The sequence below is a fragment of the Bremia lactucae genome, linkage group LG4 (assembly GCF_004359215.1).
Source record: "Bremia lactucae strain SF5 linkage group LG4, whole genome shotgun sequence".
Lineage (NCBI taxonomy): Eukaryota > Oomycota > Peronosporomycetes > Peronosporales > Peronosporaceae > Bremia > Bremia lactucae.
The window spans coordinates 5,599,652-5,606,308 of NC_090613.1; positions in this window are offsets into that span (position 1 = coordinate 5,599,652).

The window sequence follows — 6,657 nt, forward strand, 5'->3', positions numbered from 1 at the left end:
AGAGGAACTCTACAAGCAATTTGAGATCGGTCAGATATCCAAGCTCCCTGGCAAAAATCTTCGCTGAAAGGTCAAGTCGAGGGACGCGTGCCTGCGCTTAGAGCGCACGAAAGTAAATATACTTGGTGGTGTCTACACTTTCAAAAAATTTGACATTCTCGGCGGACGGTACTTTATCGACATCTCCAATGTCGACTCAGACACGAAAACCGACGTTATCTTGCACCGCTTGTTCCTCATTGGATGCAAACCGGTTTATGACACGTTTCGCGAAGTGAACCTGGCGACTGGTATTACGTCCGCAACTTGGCGAGTGTATTTTTTGTCGTCCTCGTGCCCAAGCGCGCTGATGATAAATGGATCTGTTAGCGATCAAGTGTGATTCAACAACAAGCTGCACCCTGCACATGGCAAGAACACTCCGTTCCAGTCTGAGCATTTACCGTACGGCTATCACTCACTCCATGGAATCGATCTTGGTGCACCTGCAGACGTTTTTCTTCCGCCGAATGTTGTTCCTTAGACTGGCCATTTCCAACGACCGCAATCAACGAGTACCGCACAAGCTGCGGATGCAGCTGCGCAGCTGAAAAAAGTCTTGAGCTCAACCTCACTGCAACGAGCAGTCGAGCAAATCAAACAAAAGGAAGGTCAGCTTCAGCGTGGGGCTCAGCATGGACAGCAACTCGTTGTCAGTGATAGTACCACGCCTGTCAACACTACCGAGGCGTTGTTTATTTCGACTTACAGCGGCTCCAATGAAAGGATTACTCCGCCTAGTAGCCCAAAGAATGTATAGAAACCCCTCGTCCTCACTAATGGTCCGGATGACGGCTTCACTACCGTGTCAAACAAGAAGAAGCGCGCGCACAACGGTTTCGACTTCTCCAACATGACAGTGAAGGAAGAGACGCTTCCTCTGAATGGCATAGCCACGACCAACTACTTCCAAGCACTCCAAACGATGGAGGTAACGTTTACGCCAAAGAACGTGACGGCTGACAAGAAGTACGGTGTTCGCTACCAAGTGGTTCCTATTGACGTGAAGCGCCCGGACGTGGTGAAAACGTCGTCCGAGTCTGCTTTCTTCATCGAAAAGCACCACACTAAGATTAAGAAAGCATCAAAAGCGTCGTCTATTATGGAAGTGACCGAGTCGATGGTAAATGACGAGAACACCGCGCTTCTCAACACTCTCCCAGACTGTCTGGTGAGAGCAGACAAGAAGGTCGACGGTGTGTGCAAGCTTCTCGAAAACGTCACGAATCCCGACCACATTATGAAAAAGGCGGTGGAGTGTCCTCTAGCCTTTAGCAGCGCAGTTTCGTTGAAGATGGCTGACACTGGAGACGTAATTGCCGAGATCGCACAACTGCATGTGATTAACCGTGTTCTATGTGCATCGCAACCGACCGAAGACATAACTTTCAGCACGAAATGGACAAGATTTATGGGTATGGCAGTCCCGTCGAAGCGCAAGGATATATTCAAAACGTGTTCAAAGTGGTGGACGTCGTCGAACTAGATCCGGGAGCTATCTCGAGCCACCAAGGCCTTAGGTAATTTCGAGATCGCACTCATGTCGATTGCGCCGACCCTTTTCAAATACGACCACTGGATTCAATATATCACGGGACAGCCAGTCGACTGGATTCCGGCGCATCACACGCGACTTCTTCATCCAAACACACTCTTGCGTCTCTTGCGATCAGACCTCGGTTCGTTCTGCATACAGCAATGGAGCGAAGTACAATGGCAGGGTTATCTGTTGGATGACCTTGAAGAACTTTGCTGGCTTGATGGCTTCTACTTGGGAGACTCTTCGGTGCTCCAGCTCCAATTTCTTAATGGTGAAGTAGTGATGGTGGCAGGAAGCTTAACCCGTCATTACTAATCCGTTCTCGACAAGGTCAACAAGAAGCAACGTCAGTGCTCTTACCGTAAACACGAATGGGATTAAAAGAAACGGCCACCTATGTATTAAGAGCATGCTCTCCAAGTACTCAGTATCGTGTGTCCAAGAAACGAAGTTCGGCGACAATACGCATCTGTCGAACTTTATTTTTCATCTAGACTCGACCTTTAGCACAAGGTCTTCGTGAACGACCCAAACTGTCTGCTTCATCGACCCACCAGAGGAAGAAGCAATGGAGTGCTCACAGTGCTCCGGTCAGACTTTCCCGGTTTTGAGACGGCTGTTGATATCCCTGACTTATCGATCGCTGGTCGCTACCTTGTCGTTAAAGTCATTGTCGAGCGAAATCCCATCTACATTTACAATGTTTATGGACCCGTTGACCGACACGAAAAGCAACAGTTCTTCTCAAGCTTAGACACAGAGGCGTTTGAAGATCCTGCAAAACACTTGGTTTTAGGCGACTTAAACACTCCTCTAAATCCTCGACTTGACTGTTGCTCCCAAGACCTGCGCTATGACTCAAGTAGGTCCAGCTGTCTCGAGTGGCTGGCAACGCTGGGAGTAGTTGATGCATGGCAGATTCACTATAACAGCAAACAATTATTCACTGGTCCACTCCCTCGAAAAAAATCGGCTAGACTATATATTGATGTCGGAGTCACTTTACACACACGTCTACGGTGACTCGACGTATTTCTTACCAAAGCATGCCGGCGACCATCTTGCACATAGTGTGGGCTTTGGGCTTTCGGTCTGGTAAGCAACTTCATGGCCGAGGCTACTGGAAGTTTCCTCGATATCTACTGGAGTACCCAGTCGTAGTGACAGTGATCGAAAAAGAAGCCGAGTTGGTCTTATAAAAATTGCGCGCCGCTTCCAACCCAGGAACAGTTTGGTAAAATTGGAAAGTCAGCATGAAGACTCAGCTTCAGGCCGTTCAAAAGAAGCTTCAACAACAAGATGCACAGGCGGTTCACGAAGCTCACATTCAACTTGACCAAGCTTCAGCTCGGTACCGCACTTTGTCAGACATATCAAATCGTGAGCATTTCGATGAAGCCATGAGAAACCACAAAGAGGTCGTCCGAGGACGAGTCAGTACAACCAAGATACTGCTTTCGACTTTCAAGTTACCAACTCCGAATAATTGACCAAGCACTTCTTCCGCCCGCTAGATACGAGCTTGAGACGTGTCTCGATTGAGGAAGTCGTCACACCGAATGGAAGTGTGTCGTCAAATCTACACGATATCTCTCTTCGTTTTATGGAGCATTGGGGGACAGAATTGGGAGACCCTAAAAGTTCAGGGGGGAGAGCTTCTTCACCTGACGTCTTGATTCAGCAAAAGCTTCTTGACTCGATTGTTAGCGTCTTGTCAGACGTCGATCGCACCCTCTTGGACGCTCCAGTCACGTCTGCTGACTTTGCAAGCGCGATTCGACATACGAAGTCGACATCAGCACCTGGCATGGACGGCTTGACCGCTGCTTTCTACCAAGTTGCTCCTGCCATATTTGGTTAATGCTTAAGCGTTGTATTTATGACCGACTTCAACGCGGTGAGCTGCTAGCATCACAAAAGAAATCTGCCGTCGTACTTCTCCACAAAAAGGGACCCCGCGCTGAGCTAGGCAACTACCGACCTATCGCACGTATCCAAGTTGACGTCAAAGTGTTGTCCAAGGCTCTGACATACAGACTTCAGCAAGTCATCTTGGACCTGATTCACCCTGACCAGAAAGAATTTGTCAAAGGTCGGTCGATTCACCACCATGTCAGATTTCTTGCCGACCTGCAAGACCTGGTAACGGCTCGCAACGAAGAAGCATATGCGCTATTCTTAGACTTCCAGAAAGCATTTGATCGAGTCAATTGGGAATACATGTTTCGGGTGCTTGATCGGATAAGTTTCGGCGCTTCATTTATTCGATGGGTCAGGCTGTTGTACATGAACCCGCAAGCGCACCTGCTTATCAGCCAAAACATACAGCCTGCACTGCATCCGACGCGAGGAGTAAAACAAGGAGACCCATTGTCAGCGCTTCTTTTTGTTCTGACGATTGAGCCACTAGGCAACCTGCTTCGCGCCCACGAAGAGTATGGCGTATGTTTAAATGCAGACCAAACGGCCACCAGCATGTTCTTTGCGGGCGACTCGACCCTTCTCGGCAGTTCGCTTGTGAATGTACAAGGACAGCTTGCGCTTGTGGCGGAATACTGTCGCGGCTCTGGAGCCCAGCTCAATCTGACCAAGTCCGTTCTTCTCGCCCTCAATCGAAGCAAGACCTACCCTTCAATTCCAGGCGTTCAAGTGCTTGATCGGTCGGAGACAGTCAAGTATCTCGGTATTCCGTTCGGTCAACGACACATGGGCAACACTTTTCTTGAGTGGCTTGACCAGCGTTTTTATGAAGGCTTCCAATTGTGGTATCAACGTGCACGCACACTTCGTGGTCGGCTTTTAGTCGCACAGACGATGGTGCTCTCTCGATTTTGGCACTATACACAACATGTGTCCGTCCCAGCAAGAGTCGTACAGAGGGCAGTCAATGCAACACCGCTTTGTACTGAGTCGGAAACACGAACGAGATGCGTCGCATATTCAGCTAATTCTGGCTGACTTTCTTTTCCAAAGACGATGTGACGGTGATTTGGGGGTGCCCAGTTTGGCGGCTCACCTCAAACGCCAGCGTCTTCAGCTGCTTCAACAATTTATAAGTGCTGCCCGTGAAGAAGAGACGCTGAACTGGACGACAGCGAGCTGCGAGCTGCTGAAGCTGGTTCTTCCTCACCGGGGAACAGCTCCGCCCTCGAATTTTTATCGATTTCTCCGCTCCGCCACGGTGACCTGATCAAGTGGCGATTATCTTCATCCTGGTGGAAAACGACATGGACGTGGTGGTATAAGATACGCTGGGAAGTCACATGGCAAGATCTACCTATGGACTTGCGCGCATGGTATGGTCTTCAGCAGCCAATCTGGTTTCACTCCGACGCTGAACTTCACTATGAGCAGACTCCAAGAACCAACACCGCTGCAGCACATCGTCGCTGTATCGGGATGGTGGTCGAACCGCAACGGAGTTTCAGACTGCACATGTCGAGAATTTTCGGAGTACGGTCGTTAGTCGACTTCATGCGCAGAGGGAATGCCTGGCCTTCCCAGCAAGTCTTCGTCCAGCGTTATATTGACTTAACACTTACGTCAGTGACGCCTGGCCGCCAGATACAATGGCTGAGAGTGCTCTACAAGGAGACCACACAAATTGTTAAGCGGCTCGGCGCGAGAGAGCTCACTCTTCAGTCTCCATGCAGCACGCGACGATCGCTTCCCCACGTGGGCTGCTACACTGATACGAAGGTGTGTATAGTCCCTGCAGTTCCACGGTCAGCGCTGCTAACTGTGGTCTGGCAGCCAAAAACACCCACGAAGCCACATCCGATGACCTCGCACACCCAGCGTGCAGATGCAGATGCTGAGCAGATCAAATCGTATGTGAAACACTGCAGGCATCAGCGAAAAATTCTCCTTCATGTGTTTGAAGACCTGCAATTCCGCCTCGCATTTCGACTTCTTCCAGTGCGCTCGCGATTTTGGTTCCTAGAAGAATCGCACCCGCGCATTCGCAATTGCGTACGTGCTGGATGCGTTGCGATCGAGACTGAGCAACACTTGTTCTTTGAATGTGCGCTTGCAGTACAGCTCTGGGAGCATGTAAATCGCTTAGTGGCTCCTTATTTCAGTCGCGTGTAGATTGGCTGCATATTGTGATGGCGGCGAAACCAAGAGTGAGAGAAGAGTGGAGAGACAGCGTAGTGGTGCTTCTTGACGTCTGGCACACGTTTCGAGCGGTGACGCTGCACTTCCTCTGGGCCGATCGCAACCGATGCCTCTTCGATAGGCGGCAGCCGACACCAGCGCTCCCTGCCTTAGCAGTCATTTTTTCGACTGCTTGCGCCCACTTCCGGCACAGCCTTCGATGTCGCTACGATCCTGAACAGCAGACGACACAAACAAACATTATCGTCAAGATGATGAGCCATCACCAAGTGTTCCATGACTTTGTACGGGCAAACGCAATGGAAGAACGGTTGCTACCACAAGCTTTTCTGACGTGAAGTTTTTCTCGGTAGTGCAAGTTGCTATGTTGCATACAGTCACGATCTTCCCTTCAGAGCTGAAGATCTCTTTTTCCCTCAACCCAGTTTACGCGGTCGTGACGCTTTCTCTAGGGCGGCCTGTACGAGCATTAACTGCACCTTCCTCGTCAGAATCGGGATCTGACCGACCGTGACCCATGCGGGCCCTGGCATTGACCGTCAATACAAGACTTAAATGTGGACACCGGCAGTACAGCTCCTGGAGGAACCCGTTTCCTATGATAGAATTATTCTGTACGTTTGCCATACGAAGACGCAAGCGAATGCTGCCCTAGTCGAAAGGATCTGTACCTGAAAGATGGCCTACAGAAACTACAAAACAAATGATTGAGCGGCACACACCAAATATCACATTTGGGGGGAGCCGAACAACAACAGGAAAAAGTTTCGAAGGTATTGAGAAGTCGAAGGTTATAAGTTTCCAGAGGCCAAGGTCGTCCGAAGGTGACTTGTAATGGGTGGTGCAGGCCTCCCTTTCTCAGCCTTGTTATTCTCATTCTTATCATTATTGAATTTGCCGCGGAGAAAACACGCGAATTTTCGAGATTACCTGAAGGTATCCGCAAATGTGTGGTGCTC